This window comes from Pogona vitticeps, chromosome 1 (assembly GCF_051106095.1).
Source record: "Pogona vitticeps strain Pit_001003342236 chromosome 1, PviZW2.1, whole genome shotgun sequence".
In the NCBI taxonomy this organism is placed as follows: domain Eukaryota; kingdom Metazoa; phylum Chordata; class Lepidosauria; order Squamata; family Agamidae; genus Pogona; species Pogona vitticeps.
Genome location: NC_135783.1, coordinates 35,845,617 through 35,867,068, shown reverse-complemented (window position 1 = coordinate 35,867,068; position 21,452 = coordinate 35,845,617). Strand labels below are relative to the sequence as shown.

The 21,452-nt window shown below is 42.7% G+C and overlaps 1 protein-coding gene and 1 long non-coding RNA gene across 11 annotated transcripts in view; both read left to right on the top strand.

The window, feature by feature from the left end:
• LOC144585798 (uncharacterized) overlaps positions 1-21,452 on the top strand; it is a 338,116-nt gene that overhangs the window by 19,730 nt on the left and 296,934 nt on the right. The window lies entirely within an intron of this gene.
• Positions 1-21,452, top strand: part of TLR5 (toll like receptor 5) — an 83,433-nt gene that overhangs the window by 7,982 nt on the left and 53,999 nt on the right. For 4 of the 10 annotated variants that reach the window (XM_078382975.1, XM_078382974.1, XM_072990693.2 and 1 more), the window contains one exon: positions 16,272-16,837. The exons of 5 other annotated variants lie outside the window; for them this stretch is intronic. The gene's annotated coding sequence lies outside the window, so the exon portion shown is untranslated. Of the gene's footprint in view, positions 1-7,629; positions 16,838-21,452 lie in introns of those variants that run through there. One more of the 10 variants, XM_020786629.3, reaches the window with a different exon arrangement.

The following is a 21,452-nucleotide window of genomic DNA, read 5'->3' as shown; positions in this document are numbered from 1 at the left end:
CATTGGCATTGCAATTGCAGGGGATGCAAAGTTGAAAATAAAGAACTGGAAAAACTAACAAAGTACAGAGACCTGGCAATCAAAACATCTCGCCTCTGGAAGAAACACACTTCAGTGGTCATTGGGGCTTTGGGAACAATATCAAGAAATTTAACACAATAATATAAGCAGTTGCAGATCTCAGAAACCACACCATCTGAGCTACAAAAACTGGTAATATTAGAAAAAGCATACATACTGTGCCGATATTAACAAATATTTAGGTTTTTGGTTAAAACTTGTGACTGTTATATAAGATCATTCCATGTTTTTATGATTTTGAGTGTGCCTGGAGTTTAACAACAACAACAACAACCTAGAACTACAGAGCTGGTAGGGATCATTGAGCCCAGCCCCTGTCAAGGAGGCACAGTAGGGAATCAAACTCTGAACTCTGGCTGCACAGCCAGTTACCTAAACCACTGGTTCTTAACCTTGGGTTACTCCAGAGTTTTGGACTGCAACTCCCAGAAGCCTTCACCACCAACTGTGCTGGCTGGGGTTTCTGGGAGTTGCAGTTCAAAAACATCCGAGTAACAAAGGTTAAGAACCACTGACCTAAACCAAGGCCTATGTCAGTAGCTATCCAGCAGTTCTCCATTGTTTTGTGGTAAATTGTCTCAAAGGCTTCCAGATAACGGTGAGCTCACATGGCTCACAGCAGCAGGTGTCCCTGTTCCCTGTGAAACATTTTCTATCAATTATTAGAACATTTCTGGGAAAAGTGATTTCGAAGTCCAAGGTGTCATACTGGGGCTATCAGTAAGCATAAAGTATGACCGGTGTGCATTGGATGACTCAACACAGACTTCTCATTTTACCTAAAGGTTTGTAGGAATCTTAGAGAAGATGCTCAAGTATCAGACTTTATGACAAGACAGGGTCCCTCTGCTTATGTTTTTTTTTTGGGGGGGGAGTAAAATTCACTTACCAGCAAGCAGTGCACAAGGTTAGAATTCTGGTCACAGTGAAAAAGTGAAGTGAACCACAATACAAGAATATGATATACAGTACTTCTGTCTAACAATATAGATAGGCTGCTAATCTAGTCACTTGCTGCAATATGATCACAGGGAGCAGAGGACTTTTTTAAGCTGTTTATGGGATTTTGCTGGAGCGTGTTTCCTTTTTGTGTGGACAGCCCAGTGACAGAAGATTTATGGTAGGCCTTGGAAGTGTTTGTATCTCTAGTAGGAGGGAGGAACAGCGTTGGTATCAAGCTCTGCTCCCTTTTTAATCTTTATTTTTAATACCTATGAAGTATTCAACTGCCCAAGTTGTTTTATTAAAAGAACTTTGCTTACCGGTGGTGGCTGGAGCCAAAGAGAGCAAGAAACGTTGAGTCTCCCAGGGGAGTTTATCAGCAACATAATGTTTGGAAAGGACTGAAACTCTTTCAAGGAAAATTCAGGGCTGTGCAGGAACTACGCTGCAATACTGTGAGTTGTTTAAAGAAACGTTGAAGTCAAATACTGGGAGTTGCCTGAGCTATCTGATAAGGAGACACCACAGAAGGCAAGGTAATAAAGAAATAAAGAAACCACACTATCACTTGTACTAGGTTTTGCAGACGGCTCTAACTTTCCTGGTTGCAGCTGTGATTCAACAGCACGTACAAAAACTATCAATGGTTGTTACTAGAGCCCAGAAAACTCGTGCTGGAAGTAACAATGCTCCCAGAAGCAAAAGTCAAAGAGCTACAGTAGACTTCTGTGTGCCTTTAACCTCCATTAATCAACAGGATTTTTCCAGTTCCGCTGGGCAAAGGTTTTCAAGAGAATATGTCTCAAGTACTCCATCTATCTCAAACAATCAAAATTTGAACGTGACCATCAGAGATTCCCAAAGAAATGAGGTGGCTCAAGACCCTTTTGGTTACTTGATTGGCAATTGGTCAGTGGACCCAGGATTGCAGGAAAGGTCATCAATTTTATCAACAGACCTGCCTGAGAAAAATTCAAATTTATCAGACACCGAGCCAAGGAATGTAACCATAGAATAACAGATAGACAAATCTTGTGGGCTTGAGAATGAGGACATCAAAATTATCTACAATCAGTTGCAGGACCAGTGCTTCTTATCTGCAAAATCAACTCAGAGCATCTTCGATAAACTTCATGCACTGCATCAAGAAATATTTGACCTGAAAGCAACTCTCCAACTCATAGCCGCCCTGATAGAAACGGGGATTTTGACAGCAGCACCCCCCGGACATTCCCTAACCCAAATTCAGACTACCATCACTCAGGAAGTGGGACTCATATACTAGAAATAAACAAGAATAATCCCTGCCTAACTCAAAAAGAAGAGCATCTTATTCAGAGGTTGGTGGACACAGAGTTGGCCACAAACTCTGAAAAGGTTCCAGAGACTCAGGCTGTGAATTGCAATGCAAGCAAAGCTACTGAGGACCTGAGGACCCTTTCAAATGCAGACTTCATAGTAATTGATGAATGGCAAGATGCTAGCCCAGACGTAAATGGCCCACAGTCCTCATTTATAGCCCCTACAGATAGGGACAACATACAGCCGGACAATACCTACCTACGACTTCTTACAAAAGTAGACTCCGGAACAGAGAAGCCACAGACTACAGTCTCACCAACTAACACTGTAAGTCATATTACTATATACAACGCCTCTAAAAAGGTCCAATAATACATGGAAAACTAACACCGATGTAACACGGGATATCTTGGACATTCTGGGTAAAGATTGGGATCCCTTAATGTATATGCATTGTTCCTGTATATATCCTAGAAAGCCTAAGATGTGGAGGGGGAGAGTGCATCTGTCATTTAAAGAAAATGGACATGCTTATCATTTTTGGAGCTTAATATATAAGTTTGAAGACATACCAATATCTTTCAAATAGGGAACGCAAATAATACACTGTAAGCCAAATTTTAAGTCAACTGCAAAATAAAACTTGCAAAGACCATTCAAAACAAACAGACAGCTGTATGATGAGAATCACAGGGGTACTTTTGATGGGAGGGTAATGGTTGATGAATCTGGACTCAATGTAAATTTTAAAAGGATTCCAACACCTCATGGAAAATCAGAAAGAACTGTTGAGCCCTCTTCTAATTATGAGTACTCCAGGCACAGGAGAAATGCCCCCACCCATGCCGGTGTTACACCCCCTGAGCCGAACTTAAACTACAGAGGGAAAGAAGTATGTCCACCTTATGTATCTGCCCCCAATAATATCTTGATTAATCAACCCCGTGGTTTCACAAACATACGTAACAGCCAGAGAATACAAAAAAGAGAGGCTCCAAGGATTGGTGTCAATAAGTCTTCCAGTAGTCACAGAATGTATCAAACCTCCAAGGGGAAGAGCCACCTACCCAGTCACTTCAGAACTTCCAGTAGGTCTAACTCTGAATGGCACCTGGACAACAGATATGCCCCTCTAGCTGCCCTCTCCCAAGATTGACTAACATCAGATAAGATACAATGTCAGCCTCTGAATCTGCTACCTTGGAATATTGCAGGATGGAAGAATAAATTGGCTGACTCAGATTTCATGCAGTACCTCCAAACATTTGACATAATTTGCCTGCAAGAGACTTGGCTTCTGGAGAAAGACTCTTTAAATTTACAGGGATATAGGACATGGGAATTCCCAGCTCAAAAAAATTCAGCTTCAGGCCGAGGAAGTGGGGGCTTGGCTATTTCAATTTCCTCCACTACTGACTTGAAAGCAACAGAGATAGCTGAACTGAACTCTAGCTACTGCCAAGTTCTAACAATACATGGCTGCAAACCATGTCCTTTGATCTGTGTCAACGTCTATCTCCCACCGAGAATAATTGGTACTGCTTCAGAGGCTTGGGCTAAATTGGAGGACATTCTTGATACATTACTTTCTGAATATCCCAACCATCTTCTTATAATTTGTGGTGACTTTAATGCTAGAATGGGAAACAGTGTTTATATGATGGAAAAAGCCCTTGGCTTGGAGCTTGACATGGATAAAAGCACCTCCCGAACCTCCCAAGACAAGGTAATCAACAACTATGGCAAATTCCTCTTTCAATTGATCTACAAATTCCATCTTGTATGCCTAAATGGCTCTTACCTGGACACCTCACTTGGCTGCTACACTTTTCTAACAGATAAGGGTGCTAGTGTGGTAGACTATGTTATAGGATCTTCTGCTGTTCTCCCTTATGTATACTCTCTAGCAATCGATGACAGGCCAGAAAGTGACCATCTCCCCCTCAGAGTGTCTTTAAGATTCCAACAAAATCAGTCAGGGGTATTAACAGACCATAAAATGCTGGGCCACGTTCTAGGTGAGAAAAGGCTTAAATGGTCTATTAAAACTGATGACAGTATAAGGCAGATGCTGAGCACCAATAAACTCCAAGAGCTACGACAACATGCTCTTCTGGGGACCCAGAATATTTGCAAGGTCTACCAGGACATAATTCTCACACTTAAACCACACCTAACCGTTACACACCCAGAAAGAATGAAGCTCAATGGTTCTGGTTCAACAGGGAATGTAAGACCAAGAAAAAAGAGCTGAGCAGAGCGACAAGAAACAAAAGGCTAAAAGATATGACGCTGGAAGATGGGCCCCTCAGGTCGGAAGGCGTCCAACATGCTACTGAGGAAGAGTGGAGGACAAGTACAAGTAGCTCCAGAGCTAATGAAGTGGTTGGGCCAAAGCCGAAAGGACGCTCAGCTGTGGACGTTCCTGGAAGTGAAAGGAAAGTCCAATGCTGCAAAGAAAAATACTGCATAGCAACCTGGAATGTAAGATCTCCGAACGTTGGGAAGCTGGAGGTGGTCAAACAGGAGATGGCAAGAATAAACATCGACATCCTGGGCATCAGTGAACTAAAATGGACAGGAATGGGCGAATTCAGCTCAGATGATTATCATATCTACTATTGTGGGCAAGAATCCCGTAGAAGGAATGGAGTAGCCCTCATAGTCAACAAAAGAGTGGGAAAAGCTGTAATGGGATACAATCTCAAAAATGATAGAATGATGTCAATACGAATCCAAGGCAGACCATTCAACATCACAATAATCCAAGTTTATGCACCAACCAGCATTGCTGAGGAGACTGAAATTGAACAATTCTATGAAGATTTACAACACCTTCTAGAACTGACACCAAAGAAAGATGTTCTTCTCATTCTAGGGGACTGGAATGCTAAAGTAGGGAGCCAAGAGATAAAAGGAACAACAGGGAAGTTTGGCCTTGGAGTTCAGAACGAAGCAGGACAAAGGCTAATAGAGTTTTGTCAAGAGAATAAGCTGGTCATCACAAACACTCTTTTCCAACAACACAAGAGGCGACTCTACACATGGAAATCACCAGATGGGCAATATCGAAATCAGATTGATTATATTCTCTGCAGCCAAAGATGGAGAAGCTCTATACAGTCAGCAAAAACAAGACCTGGAGCTGACTGCGGTTCTGATCATCAGCTTCTCATAGCAAAATTCAAGCTTAGACTGAAGAGATTAGGAAAAACCACTGGGCCACTCAGGTATAATCTAAACCAAATCCCTTATGAATACACAGTGGAAGTAAAGAACAGATTTAAGGAACTAGATTTGGTGGACAGAGTGCCTGAAGAACTTTGGATAGAGGCTCGTAACATTGTCCAGGAGGCAGCAACGAAAACCATCCCAAAGAAAAGGAAATGCAAGAAAGCAAAGTGGCTGTCCAACGAGGCCTTAGAAATAGCAGAGAGGAGAAGGGAAGCAAAATGCAAGGGAGATAGGGAAAGTTACAGAAACTTGAATGCAGACTTCCAAAGAATAGCAAGGAGAGACAAGAGGGCCTTCTTAAATGAACAATGCAAAGAAATAGAGGAAGATAACAGAAAAGGAAAGACCAGAGATCTGTTCAGGAAAATTGGACATATTAGAGGAACATTTTGCGCAAAGATGAACATGATAAAAGACAAAAATGGGAAGGACCTAACAGAAGCAGAAGACGTCAAGACGAGGTGGCAAGAATACACAGAGGAATTATATCAGAAAGATTTGGATATCCCGGACAACCCAGACAATGTAGTTGCTGACCTTGAGCCAGACATCCTGGAGAGTGAAGTCAAGTGGGCCTTAGAAAGCCTGGCTAACAACAAGGCCAGTGGAGGTGATGGCATTCCAGTTGAACTATTTAAAATCTTGAAAGATGATGCTGTTAAGGTGCTACATTCAATATGCCAGCAAGTTTGGAAAACTCAACAGTGGCCAGAGGATTGGAAAAGATCAGTCTACATCCCAATCCCAAAGAAAGGCAGTGCCAAAGAATGCTCCAACTACCGTACAATTGCACTCATTTCACACGCTAGCAAGGTTATGCTCAAAATCCTACAAGGTAGGCTTCAGCAGTATGTGGACCGAGAACTCCCAGAAGTACAAGCTGGATTCCGAAGAGGCAGAGGAACTCGAGACCAAATTGCTAACTTGCGCTGGATCATGGAGAAAGCCAGAGAGTTCCAGAAAAATATCTACTCTTGCTTCATTGACTATGCGAAAGCCTTTGACTGTGTGGACCACAGCAAACTATGGCAAGTTCTTAAAGAAATGGGAGTGCCTGACCACTTTATCTGTCTCCTGAGAAACCTATATGTGGGACAGGAAGCAACAGTTAGAACTGGTCATGGAACAACTGAGTGGTTCAAAATTGGGAAAGGAGTACGGCAAGGCTGTATATTGTCCCCCAGCTTATTTAACTTATATGCAGAATACATCATGCGGAAGGCTGGACTGGAAGAAACCCAAGCCGGAATTAAGATTGCCGGAAGAAATATCAACAACCTCCGATATGCAGATGATACCACTCTGATGGCAGAAAGTGAGGAGGAATTAAAGAACCTTGTAATGAGAGTGAAAGAGGAGAGTGCAAAAAACGGTCTGAAACTCAACATCAAAAAAACTAAGATCATGGCCACTGGTCCCATCACCTCCTGGGAAATAGAAGGGGAAGATATGGAGGCAGTGTCAAATTTTATCTTCCTGGGCTCCATGATCACTGCAGATGGAGACAGCAGCCCTGAAATTAAAAGGCGCCTTCTTCTTGGGAGGAAAGCGATGACAAATCTTGACAGCATCTTGAAAAGCAGAGACATCACCTTGCCAACAAAAGTCCGAATAGTCAAAGCTATGGTTTTTCCTGTCGTGATGTATGGAAGTGAGAGCTGGACCATAAAGAAAGCAGACCGCCGAAGAATTGATGCCTTTGAATTGTGGTGCTGGAGGAGGCTCTTGAGAATCCCCTGGACTGCAAGGAGAACAAACCTATCAGTTCTAAAGGAAATCAACCCTGAATGCTCACTTGAAGGACAGATCCTGAAGCTGAGGCTCCAGTACTTTGGCCATCTCATGAGAAGAAAAGAGTCCTTGGAAAAAACCTTGATGTTAGGAAGGTGTGATGGCAAGAGGAGAAGGGGACGACCGAGGATGAGATGGCTGGACAGTGTCTGCGAAGCAACCAACATGAACCTGACACAACTCCGGGAGGCAGTAGAAGACAGGAGGGCCTGGCGTGCTCTGGTCCATGGGGTCACGAAGAGTCGGACACGACTAAACGACTAAACACACACACAGAGCGACAAGACAGGGGAGACATATTGGCACTGACAAAGCTACAGCTTCCCTGCTACATCTACGGAAAGAATATAAATCTCTGCTTAGAGGAAAAAAGAAGGCTTTCTATTTGGAGAACTGGAAATCTTTGGGCCAGGCCCTCATCAAGGGTAATGACCCCAAATTCTGGAAGCAGATAGAAAGAGGCTTCTCACAGAAAGCCTTTGAGATTGCCAACTCCATCATGCCAGAGGTATGGGTCTCCCACTTCAGTCGCATTTTTGGGGGTAGTATTCATAGAAATATTACATATGAGACCCTCTCTAATTCCCCTGAATGGCCACCTGTTTCCCCCAAAGAAGTTGGGGACCTGATTCAAACTCTCCGGAATGGCAAGGCACCTGGTGAAGATATTATCCCCACTGAGGTCTTTGCTATTGACATTCAGTGGTGGTCTCCCATTCTAGCTAGTCTATTCACCTACATCAATAGTATAGGCAACCTCCCTGCAGGTTGGCAAACTAGCATTGTTGTGCCAATTTTTAAGAAAGGAGATCCTCTAGACCCTTATAACTTTAGACCCATCAGTCTCCTCAATATGGCCTCTAAGCTTTATGCCAGATACCTCTTGAATAGGCTTCTAGATTGGGACAACAAACATTCTATCATCTTCGAAGAACAGGCAGGCTTCAGAAAAGGCAGAAGCACAATAGATCAAGCCTTTGTTTTACACCATGTAATTAGTAAATACACCAAACCTCCAAACAAATATCTTTACGCTGCCTTTGTGGATTTTTCATCAGCCTTTGACCTGATAGATAGAGAACGCCTTTGGTATAAACTGGAAAAAACAAACATTGATAAGAGACTCCTATGGCTCATACAGCTACTACATAAAGAAAATACGATGCAAGTGCGTATAGGTTTACAGGGAACTCTATCACAACAGGCCCGCATTACCCGAGGGGTGAAACAAGGTTGTATATTAGCACCTTTTCTTTTCAACTTTTATATAAACAGCCTTATCCCTTAAATGGCTTCCCCCACATTCTTCCCTCCAGCCATTGGCTGTAGGAAGATCTCAATACTGCTCTATGCTGATGACCTGGTTCTGCTATCTTTGAATAAAATTGGTCTTAAAAGAATCCTGGCCAAATTTGGGCAGCTCTGTAAAGAGGAACGGCTAACAATCAATTATACCAAAACAAAAATTATGGTCTGTGGGAAGAGAGCCCCTAAGCATAACTGGTCTCTTGATGGGCATGCTTTTGAGCAGGTACACTCACTTAAATACTTGGGCATTCAATTTTGTGAGAAACTCTCCTGGAGACAGCATTTAAATGCTACAATCTTACTGAGTACCAGATCAATAGGGCAATGAAAAAGATTTTTCTACAGCAGAGGAGGCCAGCTGGTAAATCCCGCTCTCAAGGTGTTCGTTATAAAAATTATAGCACAGATGCTCTACGGGACAGAACTATGGGGAGAGGCAGCCAAGCCCAAACTAGAAATCCTGCAGAACAAATTTATGAGGCTGATACTGGGTCTCCCCCCAGGAACTCCCTCAACTCACCTCAGAGCTGAGTTAGGCCTACCCTCAATTGCCGCTAGAATTGATCTGGCTTATCTTAGATATTGGCATAGACTGAACAGTTTGGAGGACTCCTCCCTGACAAAGTGCTGTTGGTTAGAACAACTAAAGTCTGGTGGATGGGCACAACAATGTCACCAAAAATTAAAGGTCCACAACCTTTTGATGGAAAAGTTTAAGCTCTCGCAACCTTAGGAACTGGATCTTTGATCTTGATGCTAGCCAAGATAGGGCAGCTATTATTGGGTCCCGTTTTTCTACCTGGTATCCTCAACTTCAGGTCAATCATGCAAAACCAAAATATTTTGAGTCATTGACTTTTCCCCAGATTTGCAGAGCTTTCACAGAACTTAGATTTGGACAGATGGCCTCAGCATACCTCGAAGGGAAATATAAAGGAATCCCAGTCGAGGAACGAAAATGTGTCTTCGGCTGCAACTAGATTGAGGACATAACTCATTATCTACTGTTCTGTCCTCTCTATAAAAATCCTAGAGAAAGATTTCTGTCACCCATCATTCAGATGTATTTAAACTGTAATACCACTGAAACAGTAGTAGGTTTGCTTGCTGATGCACAGTTGTACATTGTGCTGTAGCACAATTTACATTAGCAGCTAAGAAGCTGAGGCTTCAATTTGTCAGGGATCATAATGCCACATAAATGCTGTACTGTATACAGTGGATTGATGTTTTACATTATGACAATATTTTTAGACTGGGTTTTATTGGTTTTAATGGTTTTAAGGTAATTAATAGTGTTAATGGTTTTAAAGTGATTACCTGCTTTATTTGGATTTTATATGCTACAGTAGAAACAATATTGTAAAGGTCTATGGCCAGAAACAATAAAGTTTATATGTAAAATATGTATGTATCTCTAGTATCTGTCCCCAGTACTGAATGCTCTACACATACAGAACACGAATTTCTGTGTTCTTGTTGTGTCTTCTCATTGTATCCACAGAAGGTTCACATTGTGGGTTTTTGACATTTAAATGCTGCTGTATAGGTAGACATTTAAGACAATGAAACATGAGTCAGATTCATATAGGTTTGGGTAGCAGGACATAAAATACAGGTAACTGGTAAGTCCAAGTCCTCTTTGTTAGCCCTACCATCTCTAGAGTCACTGGTCCCAGGTCAGTAGCAAAGGCCAGTTCTCTCCAGTTTTGTGCTTCTCTGACATATAGAATTATAACCTCTATCAGTCCAATTAGAATAGCAGATAGGCAGAGCTGATAAGAGGTATTGCCAGAAATATTTGGTGGGGAGGTTAGTGTGGACACACGGTTGCTAATTTTATCCCTTAGATGAGAGCTGGTATAGCTCAGTAGATAGGTGTCCCTGGCTGTGAAGTCAGGGATTGTGAGTTTGTATCCCCACCATGCTGCACATGAGAGAGGCCAGCTGAGGTCACCCAGAGCATTTGTGGCTGGTGGGCTTATACACACTGTAGAGGTACCAGAGCACCACAAGAAAGTGGGCCTAAGAAACCACTTCTGAGCACTTTATACATAGAAAAGTCTGGGAGGGTTGCTGTGGGTCATAATTGACTTTATTGGCACATGATAACTGTAACATCCTTAAACAATCAACAATCTGCTTGAGATCCTTCCTGTTCCATCAACAGCTTCCACTTGATGTTGTGGATGTCATTCTAATAGATCAGGGATGGGTTATTTCAGTGATCCTTGGGACCAGATTTCTACCCCACAATCCTCCGGCGGCTACAAATACCACCCAAAAATGAAACTGGGAGTGGCCAGAATTGGTATTGGGGTATTTGGAGTGTCCAGCATGTCAGGGGGCCCTGACAGCTGTTTAAAAGAGGAATCATTGCTCTTGGAAGCTGCTCTATTATTCTTTGCCAGGGAAAACCCTTTTCTGGGCAGAAGAGTTCTGATGGTGTTTAATAGACCAGATGGGCGGGATATAAATCAAATAAATCAAATAAATAAATAAATAAATAAATAAATAAATAAATAAATTTAATGCTACAAAAGCCTTTTTGAGGCTGCACGTGGTCCCTGGGGCACTATTTGCCCACCCTTATTATGCAACGGTAAACTTGCAGCCCTGGCAGCAGATTAAGGAGATACACCTCATCCAGCTGCGGATGCAAGGAACAAAGTCTGTTTGTACATGTGCATAACCTTCAACTGGATCAGGGCAGTTACATTAGTTTCCTTTTTAAACAAAATGCATTTGTCAAAGAACATCCATGGCTTTATGTGAAGTAGGGATGCCATGGTGAGTAGACTGAATGGGGGAGATGCCATTCATATTTGTTTGTTTGTTTGTTTTGGATTTATAGAATCTGATGGGCAACAAAACTACACTTCCTACAAACTTCCTGCACTTCCCAGAGTTGTTCCCCCACCCGGAATGCCCTCAATGTGCCCTCTACTGGCCAGTTTTTAAATTAAAAAAATTTGGGGGTGTGGAGGGTCCCTGGCATATTGGGAGTCCTCACAACATGGCAGAATTCCTTCCAATGTCTCTTACAGACCACAAGGAGACTTTTGTTCTATAGTCTTTAGTCTTAAGCTTTAATGATATGCATTTGCAGTCAATGCAGATCTTTTCCCTTTTCGCTTCAGGAAGTTTTGACTCAGTGGTTAGCAGAAATAACAGATATGACTCCATCTGCTCTTGCAAAATCATTAGGACATGTGGTTGGGCAAGGAAGAAATCATGTGGTGCTTATGCTTCTCATACCACAGTGCACATAGTTCTCATCTGTCCTGTGTTCTTGGCTCAAATGAGTTGAATTTCTGTTCTGCAAATTTTCAAGCTTTCTTCAACAGCAAAAGAGTGTGGGTTCATTTTGCAATAAGCAATGTTTCCATTTTTTTAGTGAGGCATGGTGGCATTCAGCACTTCAACAGGAATGTTATCCTTCTCAAGTGCCTTGCTGGAGGTGAGGGAATCCAAGGCCGCTTTTATTTCTTCTATACTGTAGTTGGTTTACTGTCCAACTCTTCCAAGACAGGCAGGCACTCAATGTTATTTAATGCCTCTCCGGTTACTGCATTCTCTCTAGATTCACAGAGGTCCCCAACCACTGGTCTACAGCCCAGTGCCAGTCCGTGGCCTGAGCCGGACCGGACTGCAAACACAGACCTCCTGCCCCCCCTGCACGTACTCACCCCCACACAGCCTGTTTTCGCCTGTGTGTGCGCTCCAACATGCCCATGCTAGTGCCGTGCCACCATGTGTGCATGCACATGAGTGCAAGTGTGCCTGCACAATCACCATGCCACTGTTTGCACATGCACATGAGCGCATGCACACTCGCACAAGCACAGCAGCACTGTTTGCACATGTGCATGAGCATGGGCGTGCCCACACAAGCACTGCACTGCCATTTGCGTGTGGGAGGTGGACAGAGTGCTCATTTGCACATGCGCACGAGCATGGGGTGTGCCCCACCTTCCCCAGCTGGTCTGCGAGGGGAAAAAGGTTTCGGGATCCCTGCTCTAGAATATAGCTCAGAGTAGTGCTGCACCCAGTGGTCCATCTGCTGTGCTTGGTCCTGGATGATCATGCCTGTAGCAGACTTCAAAGGAGAAGATTTCTTTTGTATTGGACCTAAAGCCTGCTTGATACCATCATACATTCCCTGTGTCCGCTGCTGCCTGTATCTGAGAGCAGAGCTGAAGACAATAATTATTAAAACATCTCCTGGCAGCCTGTTTAACTTTGCTACGAGCAACTCAAAGAGTCTGCAAGTTGTACTCACTAGGACAGGCTTTGTATGCTGCTGGAGCTCTCCTCTTTTCCTTGATGGCTAGCATCAACTCCTCCGAATGGGCTTCGAGCCAGTCTGCTGTCTTTTTGGTCTTCTTGCCAAATGTGGACAAGACGGTGTTATAAACAGCATTCTTGAAATGTTCCCATCGTTCAGGTGCATTTGCATCAGCTGGGCCTCAAAGGCTTCCTCAAGCACTTGGGCAAATTCCTCCACTTTTCTTTGATCACAAGTCTTGCTGGTGTCAATACGTGGTCTTCCTTCCTTCTTCGTGTAATACAATCTCTTTGTTCGCAATTTTACTGTACTACATACCAGGGAGTGATAAGTATCACAATCAGCACCCCGATAACTGTGTGTGGTCGTAATACAGTACTAAGAAGGCTAAAGCGTCTAGTGAGGATCAAATCGAGTTGATGCCAATGCTTCAGTCTTGGATTTCTCCAGGAAACTGTGTTGAAGCTTCGCATTAAAGAATGCTACGCTGACACAAAGACCATAATAACAGCAAAACTCCAGCAAGCATTGGCCATTTTCCTTCATCTTCCCAATGCTAGAACAGCCCAGACAAGTGGGCCAAGGATTGGAATCATCATCTACTCTAGTGTTAAAGTCTCTTAAGAATGAAAAGTGGCTCTCAAGGATTTTTTTATAGCAGCTGCCAGATCGTCATAGAATTTGTCTTTGACTTCTATTGTAGACGAAATGTTGGTGCATATGCACTAATGAGGGTGACCGGTCCTGCTGATGAGTGGAGCTGCAGAGACAAAATTCTTTCACTCCCCACAGTAGGTGGAACAATGGATCTCAGCAGAGTATTTCTAATCGCAAAGCCAACACCATATTCCCTGGCCTCATTCAATGGTTTTCCCTGCCAGAAGAATGAGAAATCTTTCTTTGACAGATCCCAAGTTTGGCAATCTCATCTCTTGCAGGGCAACAATGTCCATCTGCTGCCTACTCAGTTCCATGTCGATGACAGCTGTCGTGCGTGCATTGTCTGTTTCCTGCAGGTCGTCAGAAAAGCCATTGTCCGAACATTCCAGGTGCCCAACTTTAGGGCAGAAGTCTTCTTATGTTTGTTGCAGGGTGCAGGGTTATCGATCTGCTTGTTGGCTTTCACCCTAAACCCCATGGCAAGGCAACACCTTATTGGCTGGGGGCTGCCGAGCTTAAGGCGGGCAGTAGCTAAGTAGGAGGTACAATTACCTCTCCCACCGTTGAAAGTAGGCATTACAATAACACTTCCAAATACACTTAAGTCTAGACAGGCTGTGCTTCCACAATGAGAATTTTCATTACAGTCTTCTATTGCAGTTCTAGTGGGGAAGGCTTGCCATGACCAAGCATGTACATCAACTAGGGCATATGGAAGGAGTACAGAAAGAAAGTCCTAGTTAGTTTACTGATTCTGAAGGCAACTGTCCTTTCTGCTCTGTCTTTATTTCCAAGATATTATAAAATGGGCTCTCTTTTCCTGCTGGCATAAGGATACTTAGGTTGCATATCCTTTGAAGATTTGGCCAGCATAGTTTAGATTACCAGAGTTGTAACCCGGTGAGCTACAGTGACAAAAATAGCTACCTTCTCATTGGTCTACTATACAAAAATGTGGCCGAGATGGGTAATGATAGGTGCACAGAGAAGCAGGAAGATGGGTGAGAGGAGAGTGCGGAGAAACCAGGATATGGGGTTATCTACAGCTTAAAATGTTGGTTGTGAATATACATGTGCAGATCTATGTTTTTGGATTACAGTTTCCAGAATTCTCTAGTCCAGTTGTTCCCAATCTTAGGTAACACAAATGTTGTTGGGCTGCAACTCCCAGAAGTCTTCACAGCTACCTGTCCTGCCCATGGGCTTTGAGAGTTGCAGTCCATGAACAGGTTGTTTAGAGACCTTGGAAATGTTCCTCTTTGACAAATAATTGTGCTGGTTGGAGGACATGTCAAAACCCTGAGTGAAACAAAAGGGGAGGGGAGGATACTGGTGAGTGGGGCATCTGCTCCCAATCTTCTCGCTGTTGTTAAAGGATTCTGCATGTAAGACACCTGCTTTAAGCCTCTCTTTGATGCGGATGTAGATGTGAAATGAGTGTGAGTCAGTCACAAAACTGAAAATGAAATGTGATTTGATTGTGTTAAGTCATTTCTCAGCTCTCTTGAAATTATGTTATCTAAACTGGAAAATAACAAGGCAGATTGCAAGTTACTGTGCCACAAGAATTTGTGGCCAGCTGAATCTCTACTGCTTCCCAAAAAAAAAAAAAAAAAAAAAAAAAAACCCACCCCAAAACCTCCCACATTCCACTGTTTTAAAAAAATCATTTTAAAAAAGGTTTTTTTTACAAGTAGGAAATCTTTTGCTTTGAAATAAAAGCAGTCTGTGAGAGGTTCTGGCAATGTATATTGTTGATGCAGCCATTTAGTTATTCTACATCAATAATTCATGGGATTGGATTATTTTGTTAATTACTGTCCCAGAGCCCGGTTTCCCTCCCTCACTGGAATACATTTATGGAATACCTTGAAGGAATTTGGCTCCACTGCAGTTTACACTTATTACAGTTATGCTGAAGGGTACAAAAATACTTCCTCTGGTTTTCAGACACCTGTTCCAGTGATAATCCCACTAAACTTCTAAAGTGGCTGCTTTTATGATGGCAAGGCATAGTGCTCTGTCCAGACTATAGCATGCCCTTTACATATTGCAGGCTTGCTAAGGCAGCTCTTTCTATAGTTTTATCCCATGATGTTGCTGAAAAGCTTGATAGCTCACAGCCTTATGAGCAGGACTTATCCCAGGGTCTTTCCTCTACAGTCTACCATGGCCTTAGGAGGATGGTCATTCCCAGGAAGAAAATTCTCTCATAGCATATTAGAAAAGTAATGCATTCATTGTAAAAACACACCTGTGCTATGTATCATTGTGGAGTACTAATTATTACTAATTCTTTTCAGTATTGCTTAATTATCCAACTCACCAGTATTGCTTGTAAATTAAAATATTGTATCTCAGAAGGAATTGGAAGATGTGCCATATTACTTCTCATTAGTGAACTGCTGGATAGCTTAGTGGTTTAGGAGTTCAATTCCCCGCTGTGCCTCCTTGGCATGGGCTGGACTAAATGATCCATAGGGTCCCTTCTAGCTCTGCAGTTCTGAGAGTGAGACTGAAATATTATTAGCATTTTAGATCCTAAATCCATATACTGTACCAGGAATGAGTAACCTGTCATGTTCCCATCATCACTGGCAAATAGAAGGGGAAGATAAGGAGGCAGTGACAGATTTTACTTTCTTGGGCTCCATGATCACTACAGATGGTGACAGCAGCCACGAAATTAAAAGATACCTGCTTCTTGGGAGGAAAGTGATGCCAAACCTCAACTGGATCTTAAAAAGCAGAGACATCACCTTGCCAACAAAAGTCCGCATAGTCAAAGTGATGGTTTTTCCTGCAGTGATGTATGGAAGTGAGAGCTGGACCATAAAGAAAGCTGACTGCTGAAGAACTGATGCTTTTGAATTGTGGTGCTGGAGGAGGCTCTTGAGAGTTCCCTGGACTGCAAAGAGAACAAACCTATCCATTTCAAAGGAAATCAACCCTGAGTGCTCACTGGAAGGACAGATCCTGAAGCTGAGGCTCCAATACTTTGGCCATCTCATGAGTGGAAAAGACCCTGATGTTGGGAAAGTGTGAAGGCAAGAGGAGAAGGGGACGACAGAGGATGAGATGGTTAGACAGTGTCATTGAAGTGACCAACATGAATTTGACCCAACTCTGGAAGGCAGTGGAAGACAGGAGGGTCTGGCCTGCTCTGGTCCATGGGGTCACAAAGAGTTGGACACAACTAAACGACTAAACAACAACATCTCTGTCATACAGGTGAGATAACAGTCTAGCTGCCCCTTTTTACACTAGTCATAGTTTCTGAATGTTTTTCAAAGGGAGCCCTGTATAGAGCACAAGAGTTAATTGAGGTATGGATCACTGTGGCCAGATCTGCCTTCCATAGCAAGGGACACACCTGGCAGAGCAGCTGAAGCTGGGCAAAAGTAGTCCTGGACACAGCATCAGTCTGGCTTTTCAGGGTCAGTGCTGGTTCTATGAGTACACTCCAGCTGCAAATCTGGTCTTTTAGATGGAGTACAACCCCATCTAGAAATGGCTGTAATCCCAATCCCAGACCAGCCTTTATAACAGCCAGCAGGACTTCTATCTTGTTTGATTACGCCTCTGTTTGTTCACACATGTCCAACAGTTGATTCAGAATGTCCTCAGATGTTACTGGAGAAGGATAGCTAGACCTGAATATGAGATCAAACACCAAATAACCTATCTGAGTAACTTCCTTTAATTGTTTTTAAAAAGGGGGGCAATACTGAGTTTTGAAGAACCCCTTAAACTAGTGATTCCCAGCCTTGGGAATCTTCGACTGCAATTTCCAGAAACTCTGACCAGCACAGCTAGTGGTGAAGGCTTCTGTGGGTTTTAGTCCAAGAACACTTGGGTTACCCAAGGCCGGGTACCACTGCCTTATATTAACGACCACATGACTAAACAGCACTCTCCCAGTACCACCTTCTGGGATTGCTTAGCCAGATAAGACCAGTAGTACTAGAAAACAGTGCCTCGAAGTCCTGTATCACTCAGATGGCCCAGAGAGATATCACGATCTGTGGTACTGAGTGCCACTGAGAGATCCAGTTCAGATATACTCCCCTGACCATTCCCCAGAATAGTTTTCCACCAAGATCTATTTCTATCCCAAATCCAGACCTGAACCCAGACTGGAATGGATTGTGGCAAACAGTTTAACCCAGGAATGCCTGGAATTGTGCTGCATCCTTTAAAAAATGGAACATCAGATAATGACCAATAATTGCCTGAAGTGTTGAGATCCAGTTGTGTTTGTTTCAGCAGAGGTCTGCTAACCACTTGTTTTAGAGATGTTGAAACAGAACCCACTTTCCAAAAAAAAAAAAAAAAAAAAAAACATTTGCAAGTTCTGCTCTACAACTGGCTATCCCTTCTCCAGCAGCACTCATCAGTCAGGATAAACATAGAATTAATGAACAATTAATTATCTTCCCTCCCCCTAGTAATTTGCCCACATTATTAGGTTGAACAATGATGTAGGCATCATTGTCCTTACCCATCAGAACTGGAGCGGACAGTATTTTAAGTCCCTCCCCAGAATTAATACCTAAAAAGGAGTCCAAGTGAGAATGAACATGAATGATTTTCAGAGCAAAATGTTTTGTTAACTGATTACAGTTTCTGGAGTCTTGGATGTAATATTTCCTATACTACTAAAAAGATTTGTGTAAAAGAAATCTGTGGGACAGGATTGTGTGCTCCTATGGAGGCAGCAATGAATGTCTTTGCTACTTACACTGCTGCAGAGTAGGCCCTAAACCATGTTTGATCATATTTGTGCAGAGTATTTTATTTAAATTGAAAAAGACATACAAACAACTGGATAAGCACAAAATCAAAACCAATATAAGCCATACTGTTACACAAACAGTGCTCCCCTACCAAAGTACTTTGTCTTCAGCTCCTCAGGAAGCTAAGGAGACAGTGATCCCAATTCACATCAAGGACTCTACTCCAGGGGAGTGGTATCCATTTTCTGAATTGCATTCCTGTTCCACAGACCATCTGGAATTTAACAGGATCACAAGCTGTAATAGCGGGAAAACAGACCAGACAGTTTTTCTTGGTCTGCAGAGGTGAGGAGTCCCAGAAATGTAAATTCTACTAAGTAAAGATCTGTTCCCCCCTTTATGGATTTCTGCCTTGTCATGGCAAAGGGGCTTGAGTAATTCAGAGAAGCTATGGGCTATGCTGTGCAGGGCCACCCAAAACGGACAGGTCACAGTGGAGAGTTCTGATTAAACACCATCCACCTGGAGCAAGAATTGGCAAGCCATTCCAGTATCTTTGCCAAGAAATCTCCATGGACAGAAACAAAAGGCTAAAAGATATTACGCTAGAAGATGAGCCCCTCAGGTCGGAAGGCACCCAACATGCTACTGAGGAAGAGTGGAGGACAAGGACAAGTAGCTCCTGAGCTAATGAAGTGGTTGAGCCAAAGCCAAAAGGAGCTCAGCTGTAGATGTGCCTTGAACCGAAAGGAAAGTCCAATGCTGCAAAGAAAAATACTGCATAGGAACCTGGAATGCAAGATCTATGGGTGTTGGTAAGCTGGATGTGGTCAAACAGGAGATGGCAAGAATAAACATTGACATCCTGGACGTCAGTGAACTAAAATGGATGGGAATGGGCGAATTCAGTTCAGACGATTGTCATATCTACTATTGTGGGCAGGAATCCTGTAGAAGAAAAGGAGTAGCCCTCATAGTCAACAAAAGAGTGGGAAAAGCTGTACTGGGATACAATCTCAAAAATGATAGAATGCTTTAAATACAAATCCAAGGCAGACCTTCCAAAATCACAGTAATCCACGTTTATGTACCAACCACCAATGCTGAAATTGACCATTTCTATGACGACTTACAACATCTTCTAGAACTGACACCAAAGAAAGATGTTCTTCCATTATAGGGGACTGGAATGCTAAAGTAGGGAGTCAAGAGATAAAAGAAACAACAGGTAAATTCGGCCTGGGAGTTCAAAATGAAGCAGGGCAAAGGCTAATAGAATTTTGTCAAAAGAACAAGCTGGTCATCACAAACACTCCTTTCCAACAACACAAGAGATGACTCTACACATGGACATCACCTGATGGCCAATACTGAAATCAGATTGATTATATTCTCTGCAGCCAAAGATGGAGAAGCTTTATAAAGTCGGCAAAAACAGGACCTGGAGATGATTGTGCCTCTGATCATCAGCTTCTTACAGCAAAACTCACGCTGAAACTGAAGAAAGTAGGAAAAACCAATGGGCTAGTCAGGTTTAATCTAAACAAAATCCCTTATGAATACACAGTGGAAGTGAAGAACAGATTTAAGGAACTCGATTTGGTGGACAGAGTGCCTGAAGAACTTTGGATAGAGGCTCGTAACATTGTACAGGAGGCAGCAACAAAAACCATCCCAAAGAAAAGGAAATGCAAAATAGCAAAGTCGCTGTCCAATGAGGCCTTAGAAATAGCAGAGAAAAGAAGGGAAACCAAATGCAAGGGAGATAGGGAAAGTTACAGAAAATTGAATGCAGACTTCCAAAGAATAGCAAGGAGAGACAAGAGGGCCTTTTAAAATAAACAGTGGAAAGAAATAGAGGAAAATAATAGAAATGAAAAAACTAGAGATCTGTTCAAGAAAATTGGAGATATTAAAGGAACATTTTGTGCAAAGATGGATATGATGAAGGACAAAAATAGTAGGGACCTAACAGAAGCAGAAGATATCAAGAAGAGGTGGCAAAAGGTGACAAGGCCAGTGGAGGTGATGGCATTCCAGTTGAACTATTTAAAATCTTAAAAGATGATGTTGTTAAGGTGCTACACTCAATGTGCCAGCAAGTATGGAAAACTCATTAGTGGCCAGAGGATTGGAAAAGATCAGTCTATGCCCAATCCCAAAGAAGGACAGTGCCAAAGAATGCTCCAACTACCGTACAATTGCATTCATTTCACACGCTAGCAAAGTTATGCTCAAAATCCTACAAGGTAGGCTTCAGCAGTATGTGGACTGAGAACTCCCAGAAGTACAAGCTGAATTTCGAAGGGGCAGAGGAACTCAAGACCAAATTGCTAACATGTGCTGGATTATGGAGAAAGCCAGAGAGTTCCAGAAGAACATCTACTTCTGCTTCATTAACTACGCAAACTATGGCAAGTCCTTAAAGAAATGGGAGTGCCTGACCACCTTATCTATCTCCTGAGAAATCTATATGTGAGACAGGAAGCAACAGTTAGAACTGGATATGGAACGATTGGTTCAAAATTGGGAAAGGAATAGGACAAGACTGTATATTGTCCCCTTGCTGATTTAACTTATATAGCGCATACATCATGCGAAAGGCTGGACTGGAGGAATCCCAAACCGGAATTAAGATTGCCGGAAGAAATATTAACAACCTCAAATATACAGATGATACCACTCTGATGGCAGAAATTGAGGAGGAATTAAAGAACCTTTTAATGAGGGTTAAAGAGGAGAGTGCAAAAATGGTCTGAAGCTCAACATCAAAAAAACTAAGATCATGGCCACTGGACCCTTCACCTCCTGGCAAATAGAAGGGGAAGATATGGAGTCAGTGACAGATTTTACTTTCTTGGACTCCATGATCACTGTAGATGGTGACAGTAGCACAAAATAAAAAGATGCCTGCTTCTTGGGAGGAAAGCGATGACAAACCTCAACAGCATCTTAAAAAGCAGAGACCTCACCTTGCCAACCAAGGTCTGCATAGTCAAAGCTATGGTTTTTCCAGTAGTGATGTATGGAAGTGAGAGCTGGACCATAAATTGTATGGAAGTGAGAGCTGGACCACTGAAGAATTGGTGCTTTTGAATTGTGGTGCTGGA